This window comes from Meriones unguiculatus, chromosome 9 (assembly GCF_030254825.1).
Source record: "Meriones unguiculatus strain TT.TT164.6M chromosome 9, Bangor_MerUng_6.1, whole genome shotgun sequence".
Classification (NCBI taxonomy): Eukaryota; Metazoa; Chordata; class Mammalia; order Rodentia; family Muridae; genus Meriones; species Meriones unguiculatus.
The window spans coordinates 69531442-69538531 of record NC_083357.1 but is presented as its reverse complement, the minus strand read 5'-3'; the positions used below and the strand labels follow the sequence as shown (position 1 = coordinate 69538531).

General features: G+C 40.9%; 1 long non-coding RNA gene across 1 annotated transcript in view; it reads right to left on the bottom strand.

Annotated features, from left to right (window-relative positions):
* Positions 1-634: 634 nt before the first annotated feature.
* Positions 635-7090, bottom strand: part of LOC132656632 (uncharacterized) — a 37805-nt gene continuing 31349 nt past the window's right edge. The window contains exon 3 of the long non-coding RNA XR_009594349.1: positions 635-665. This is a non-coding gene — a long non-coding RNA (uncharacterized LOC132656632). The remainder of the gene's footprint in view (positions 666-7090) is intronic.

The following is a 7090-nucleotide window of genomic DNA, read 5'->3' as shown; positions in this document are numbered from 1 at the left end:
ACTGTCCTTCAGCACGATCATCAGTTAACAGTAAAATAGCTTTGGTGATTTTTTAAAATATATTCTTAGGAAATGCCTTTAAAAAGAGCACTCTAAAAATACAAGATGTGAAACCATTTACCCAGAAGAGGTACAAATCGCTGAAAATTTGTGCAGTAAGTATGAGAGAGAAATGTGCTTTAGTAAATACGGCACTTTATTTCAAATATGCAATAAAATTAAAGGGCATCACATAGCACATGTTTCTTGAAGAATAAATTTAAAATTACTTAGTAATCGAGAAACATGTTTATCTAATGTGACATGGTGTAGACGTTTAATGGATAAAAAACTAATATTTAAAAGGAGTTAAAAGATGTCACTCACGTTATCCAAATCCTGCAATGATGATAACCACATAAACCAGATTTATTTTATTTTCTTACCTTAGTTCTTTTCAGACAGAGCGGTATGCAGCCCAGGTTGGTCTCAATCTCTCTCTCTCTAGCTAAGTTCTAGCTTTGAACTCCTGGTTCTTTTACCTCTACCCTTCAAGAACCCAGATTATAGACACACATCGCAACACCCGGCTTCAGTTTATTTATTTTTCAGTATTTCTTTTAGAGTATCATGTCACTCTCTTGAAAAGGCGGTGCTTTGGTTTCTCTGTTAACTGGAATGATTACCTAAAAAAATAAAGCAAACCACAGGTACTTAGGTGTTTATAGCAAGATTCCTTGACCTTTTTTATATCTGACATCTATTTGAGAAAGGTAAACCAAGTAATAAAATCAGTTTTAATAGTTTTCATTGTCAATCTCTATGCACAAGTGTGTCCCTGAAAGTGCACCCTATGCATGCTTGTGCCAGAGAGGCCAGAGGAGGCCACTGAGCCACTGGAACTGGAGTTACAGATGGTTGTGAGCCTGAGTGTGGGTGCTGTGAAGCACACTCAGGTCCCCTGCAAGAGCAGCAAGTGCTCTTCACTGCTGAGCTATCTCTCCAGCTCCACAAAAATCTTTTATGAGAGTAAAGTTGTTTCTGCTTGTTGCTTAGGAAACAACAGATTAATTAAAAACTTCACATTTATTATTTGATTTTTAGATTCAGATAATTATTCCTCTGGGTTATTTATGTAAAAATGATCTTTATCACCCTAAATTTCTGACATTAATGATGAGAGGCCCCTGCACATTTTTTCCATACCCAGTTTCTTGTGGATTCACTGTAGCAATGTAAAGAATAATTACATGGGAATTTTATCTACTACTAAGGAATAGTGCTAGACATAAAGATTCATAGTTGATATATCAAAAGTTGGCTGATACAGTCTGTGGCTGTAGCACCAATATGGCATTATCCAGAGCCATCAACACATGTTCATATTTTTCCAAATGTTGGTAAATGTCCTTTATGACAGGTCTCTACTCACTTTAGCAGGTAATCACTTTGCATCTCAGTAAAGATGCAACACAATAACATAAGTGAATTCTATATGAAACTACTTTCAATTCCATAATTGTCCCCTGAATATGGAAAAATACCCTAATTTCACATGATTAGACAAAAAGCAAATTTTAAAGACATCATGCTGGCAGTCATTTTATGGCTCCGAGTCTTGGTTGGAAAGCAAAGTATCAAGTACTTTATGTACTTGAGAAAAGCACATAACTCTAACCAAGCAAATGAAAGACCTGAGTGAAAGAAACTTCAAGTCTCTGAATAAAGAAATCGAAGAAAATATCAGAAGATGGAAAGATATCCTATGCTCATGGATCAGTAAGATTAACATAGTGAAAATGGCTATCCTACCAAAAGCAATCTACAGATTCAATGCAAGTCCCATCAAAATACCAACACAATTTTTTTAGAGGTATTGAAAGAACAAATATCAATTTTATATGGAAAAACAAACAAAAAAAAACATAGAATAGCTAAAACAATCCTCTACAATAAAAGACCTTCTGTAGGTATCTCCATCCCAGATTTCAAGCTGTATTATAGAGCAATAGTAATAAAAACAGCATGGCACTGGCATAGAAATAAACTGGTGGACCAGTGGAATAGAATAAAAGACCGAGAAATAACCCACACACCTATGGAGACTTAATTTTTGACAAAGAAGCCAAAACCATACAATGGAAGAAAAGACAGCATCTTCAGCAACTGGTGTGGGTCTAACTGGATGTCTACATGTAAAAAAAAAATGAAAATAGATCCATATTTATTGTCTTGACCAAAGTTAAAGTCCAAGTTGATCAAAGACCTCAGCATAAAACCAGACACACTAAATCTGTTAGAAGAAAAAGTGGGGAAGAGCCTAGAACTCATTGGCACAGGAGACAACTTCCTGAATAGAACACCAATAGCACAGGCTCTAAGATCAACAATTAATGAATGGGACCTCATGAAACTGAAAAGCTTCTGTAAAGCATAGGACACTGTTATCAGAACAAAACAGCAGACTGGGAAAGGATCTTCAACCCTACATCTGAGAGAGGGCTAAAATCTAGAATATATAAAGAACAGAAGAAGCTGAACACCAACAAACCAAGTAACCCAATTTAAAAAACGGAGTACAGAGCTAAACAGAGAATTCTCAATAGGGGAATATTGAATGGCAGAGAAACACTTAAAAAATGCTCAACATACTTAGTCATTCAGGAAATGCAAATCAAAACAACCCTGAGATTTCACTTCACACCCATCAGAATGGCTAAAATGAAAAATTCAAGAGATGATGTATACTGGAGAGGATGTGAAGAAAGGGGAACCTTCCTCCATTGTTGGTGGGAATGTGACCTTGTACAACCACTTTGGAAATCCATCTGACACTTTCTCAGAAAATTAGGAATAGTTCTATCTCAAGATCCAGCTATACCACTCCTGGGCATACACCCAAAGGATGCCCCACCATTCAGTAAGGACATTTGCTCAACCATGTTCATAGCAGCTCTATTTGTAATAGCCAGAATCTTGAAACAACCTAGATGTCCCTCAGTGGAAGAATGGATACAGAAAGTGTGGTGCATTTACACAATGGAATACTACTCGGCAATTAAAAACAAGGAAATCCTGAAATTTGCAGGCAAATGGTGGGCACTATAAAAGATCATCCTGAGTGAGGTATCCCAGAAGCAGAAAGATGCACAGGTTATATACTCACCTACAAGTGGATATTAGCCATATAATATGAGATAAACATACTAAAATCTATAGCTCTAAAGAAGCTAGGCAACAAGCATCAACCCTAGGGAAAATGCTTAATCCTCATTCCTAAGGGCAAACAAGATAGACATTGGAAATAGGAGAAGACAAGGAACAGCACAGGAGTCTTCCACAGAGGACCTCTGAAAGACTCTACCCACCAGTGTATCGAAGGAGATACTGAGACTCATAGCCAAACTTTGGGCAGAGTGCCGGAATCCTTATGGGAGAAGAGGGAGACAGAAAGACCTGGAGGGGACAGGAACTCTACAAGGAGAACAACACAACCAAAATACTTGGGACTAGGGGTTCCTGCTGAGAAAGATACTCCAAGTAAGGACCATATGTGGAGAGGACTTAGACCCCCTGTTTAAAGGAAGCCTACTGGCTGCTCAGTTTCCAAGTGGGTTCCCTAGAAAGCGATACAAGGGATGCCTCTGACATGAACTCAGAGGCAGGCTCTCTCATCACCTCCCCCTGGGGTGTACAGCCTTATCAGGCCACAGAGGAAGATCATGCAGCCAACCTTGATGAGATCAGATAAGCTAGGGTCAGATAGAAGGGGAGGAGGTCCTCCCTTATCAGGGGACTAGGATAAGAGCATAGAGGGAGAAGAGGGAGGATGGGTGGGACTGGGAGGAGACAGGGAGGGGGCTGCAGTGGGGATACCAAGTGAAAAAATTGTAATAAACAAATATTTAAATAAAATTAAATTATTTAAGAAAAAGAAAAAAGAGAGAGAGAGTGGTGCTCAAGCAAGGACCATGCATGGGCTGCACCTAGGCCCCCTATACAGGTGTAGCGGATGGGTACATGTGGGTATATGTAGCTCAGGCTTCATGTGGGTTCCCAAGTAAGGGGAATGGGGAGGGAAGTGACGGGTGTCTCTGACAAGGACTGTGTTGCCTGCTTTTTGATCACTTTCCCCTGGTGGGGCTGTCTTGCCAGAACACAAGGGAAGAGGATGCACTCAGTCCTGATGCAACTTGATGTGCTGAGGTGGATTGGTGATGGGGTGCTCCCCTTTTCTGAGGAGGAGGAGAGAGGGGATGGGGGAAAAGGGAGGGAAGGGGGGAATGGGAGAAGAAGAGGGAGGGCACTACAATGGCCATGTGAAATGAATGACTAAATTAATTAAAAAGTGGCACTATGACCTTTTTAAGAACTTACAGAACACAGAAACCTTGAATGCAGACTTCTCTATCTGAGAACGTATAAGAAGATAGTTGTTAAAGCGGATGCTCAGACTCATAGCCAAACTCTGGGCAGAGTGCAGGGAATTTTATGAAAGAAGAGGGAGATAGAAAGACCTGGGGGGGGGGGCAGGAGCTCTACAAGGAAAGCAACAGAAATAAGAGATCTGGGCACAGGGGTCTTTTCTGAGACTGGTACTCCAACCAAGGACCATTCATGGAGATAACCTAGAGCCCCTACACAGATGTAGCTCATGGCAGCTCAATCTCCAAATGGTCTCCCTAATAAGGGGAACAGGGGTTGTTTCTGACATGAACTCAGTGGCTGACTCTTTGATCACCTCCCCCTGAGGGAAGCCTGACCAGGCAACAGAGGAATACTATGAAAGACAGTCTTGATGAGACTTGTTAGGCTAGGGTCAGAGGGAAGGGGAGGAGGTCCTCCAATATCAGAGGACTGGGGAAAGGGCATGGGAGGAGATAAGGGAGGAAGGGAGGGCAGGATTGGGAGGGGACAAGAGTGGGGCTACAGCTGGGCTATAAAGTAAATAAATTGTAGTAAATAAAAAATTATATTAAAAAATAAAAATATAAAGTTAGGGTAAAATCTCAAAAAAGATAATTATGGCACTTCAGCTCTTCTCATTATAAAACACATGATGATTGAGTTGTATTTTGCGCATCTCTTAGAGCTGTATAGAATTTCACGCCTATGAAACACATTGGAATTCAGAAGACACTGACGTGTTATCCATTTTAGTAGAATTAGGACAGGTCCGCCAAGTACCCAGTTCAGAAGGTGTGTGTAGCACACACATTGTGCACGTCAGGTTTCTAAGGCAAGCAACTTCTCCTAATTTCCAAGACTTACCCCCCCCCCCCCAGAGCTTCAGAAGTCAGCATATTTGTTTCAAAGCAATTAATAGATAAACCAATTTCCAAAAGCAACTATTCATTTTACAAGGTTTCAAATGAAGTATTTCACGTAAGGGGGTAAGAATATTCTCTTTGACTTGCAGATTAATCCCAAGGTGAACATTACCCTGCTTCCTTTAATGAACTCACCTTTACTGTTCCACAGAAAGCAGTATCGCCACCAGTTTCTCAGACTCCACAGTACGGAAAAGGAAATATCCTAGAGCTGCCAATTTCATTACCATGTGTATCTGCTAGCCCGCCTTTATTCCAGTCCATGACCTGGTCTGGCAATGGGACAGGCAGCTACTTAGGTTAGCCCACAACTGCTTGGAGACGTCCGAAATGCATGACGTCGCTAACGTATGTGCGATAAAAATTCTAGCGTTTTAAATCAGCCTGCGTAGCCCTCCACGCGAAACAGTGACACATATCTATAGCCAAGTGAGCAACTAAAAGCAGTGCTTTCATCGGATGACAGCAGCGGTGCAGTGATGCACACGTGATGATGTCTCATACCTTAGCGCCTTGAGTCATAAGGCAGTATCCAAGCTTGGCCTTATTTATACATTAATTTTATTAGGCCTCGGTGTGATCCGCTTCCAGTGGTTTCCACTTACGTGTCCAAGAAGTTTTCAATCTGGAGGACTAACACGTCTCACTCACGCTTTTGGCAGGCTTGCAGTTGCTTAGGATGTGTAGTGTGTGTGATGTGCCCTGGCACAAACAAGAAGAGCAATTCTTTGTGAAAGTGCTTGCACACCCCAGAGTGAGCTTTTTATACACAAGCTTGCCAGGAAAAGGGTAGTGGTGCATTAACCCCTTTTCTCGGTATAGTTCCACACAAAATAATTGAATCTATAATTTCTGTGTTCTTGTATGGTGTTTATTCAGATAAGGAGTAATTAAACAGGCGTGCGAACATTACAACACTACAAAGTGCAGTTAAACCTTAGGGTTTGGAGCAGGCAACCAAATATTTGGAAAGCTGCATCCTGGCTGCACACCGCCAGGATTTCTGCCATGACTTTCACAGGGGAAAACAGCACACAAGCCTTATTCAGGTGGCTCAGCAGCAAAACAGCGCCTGGTTTACTCTTCATAGAAAGAAAGTGAATGCAAGTATCACTGAGGAATAGACAATGGCTTTATTTGTACACGGAGAATCTGACTGTCTCTGTGTAATCCACCTGCCGATCAATGTGCAGTCTATTGAAGAGTAAACAAATAGTTCAGGGTGGATTTTACTAAACTGTAAGACTCTTGGTCACCTGAAATCTAATTCTTGGTTGACCCTGCAGAACCCCAGTGTGTCAGTTTTCTGCACTTAGCTGTCATCTCGTTGTACACATGAATGTCATGTGTGTGTGGGATTGACCACATTCCCCACAAACTTCCCCACTCTTCAGCAGATCCAGCTCATAAGAATGTGGAAGTTTTAGTTTTAATTTTAGACTTTTAAAATTGTTTTTATGTTGTATCTGCAGAACATTAAATGGATTTCTTCAGCAGACCATTTACTATTTTGTTCCACAACTGCTGACCCTCATCCCATAAATAATCCAGGTAGATGGTGACCTATGGCTCACTTCTCTCTGGATGGCTTCTTCATCTTGATTTTCATCTGATCTTGGTTTATCAACTTTTGAAATGTCACCTTGCTAATTTTCTTGAGACCAATATTTCTTCCCAAATGGCATCCTGATGTTTTTTTTTTTTTATCCAGTGTCCATCCCACTGATCCTTACCAGCTGATACAGTGGCCTTTGAATAGGGTAAGTGGAAGAGCATGCACA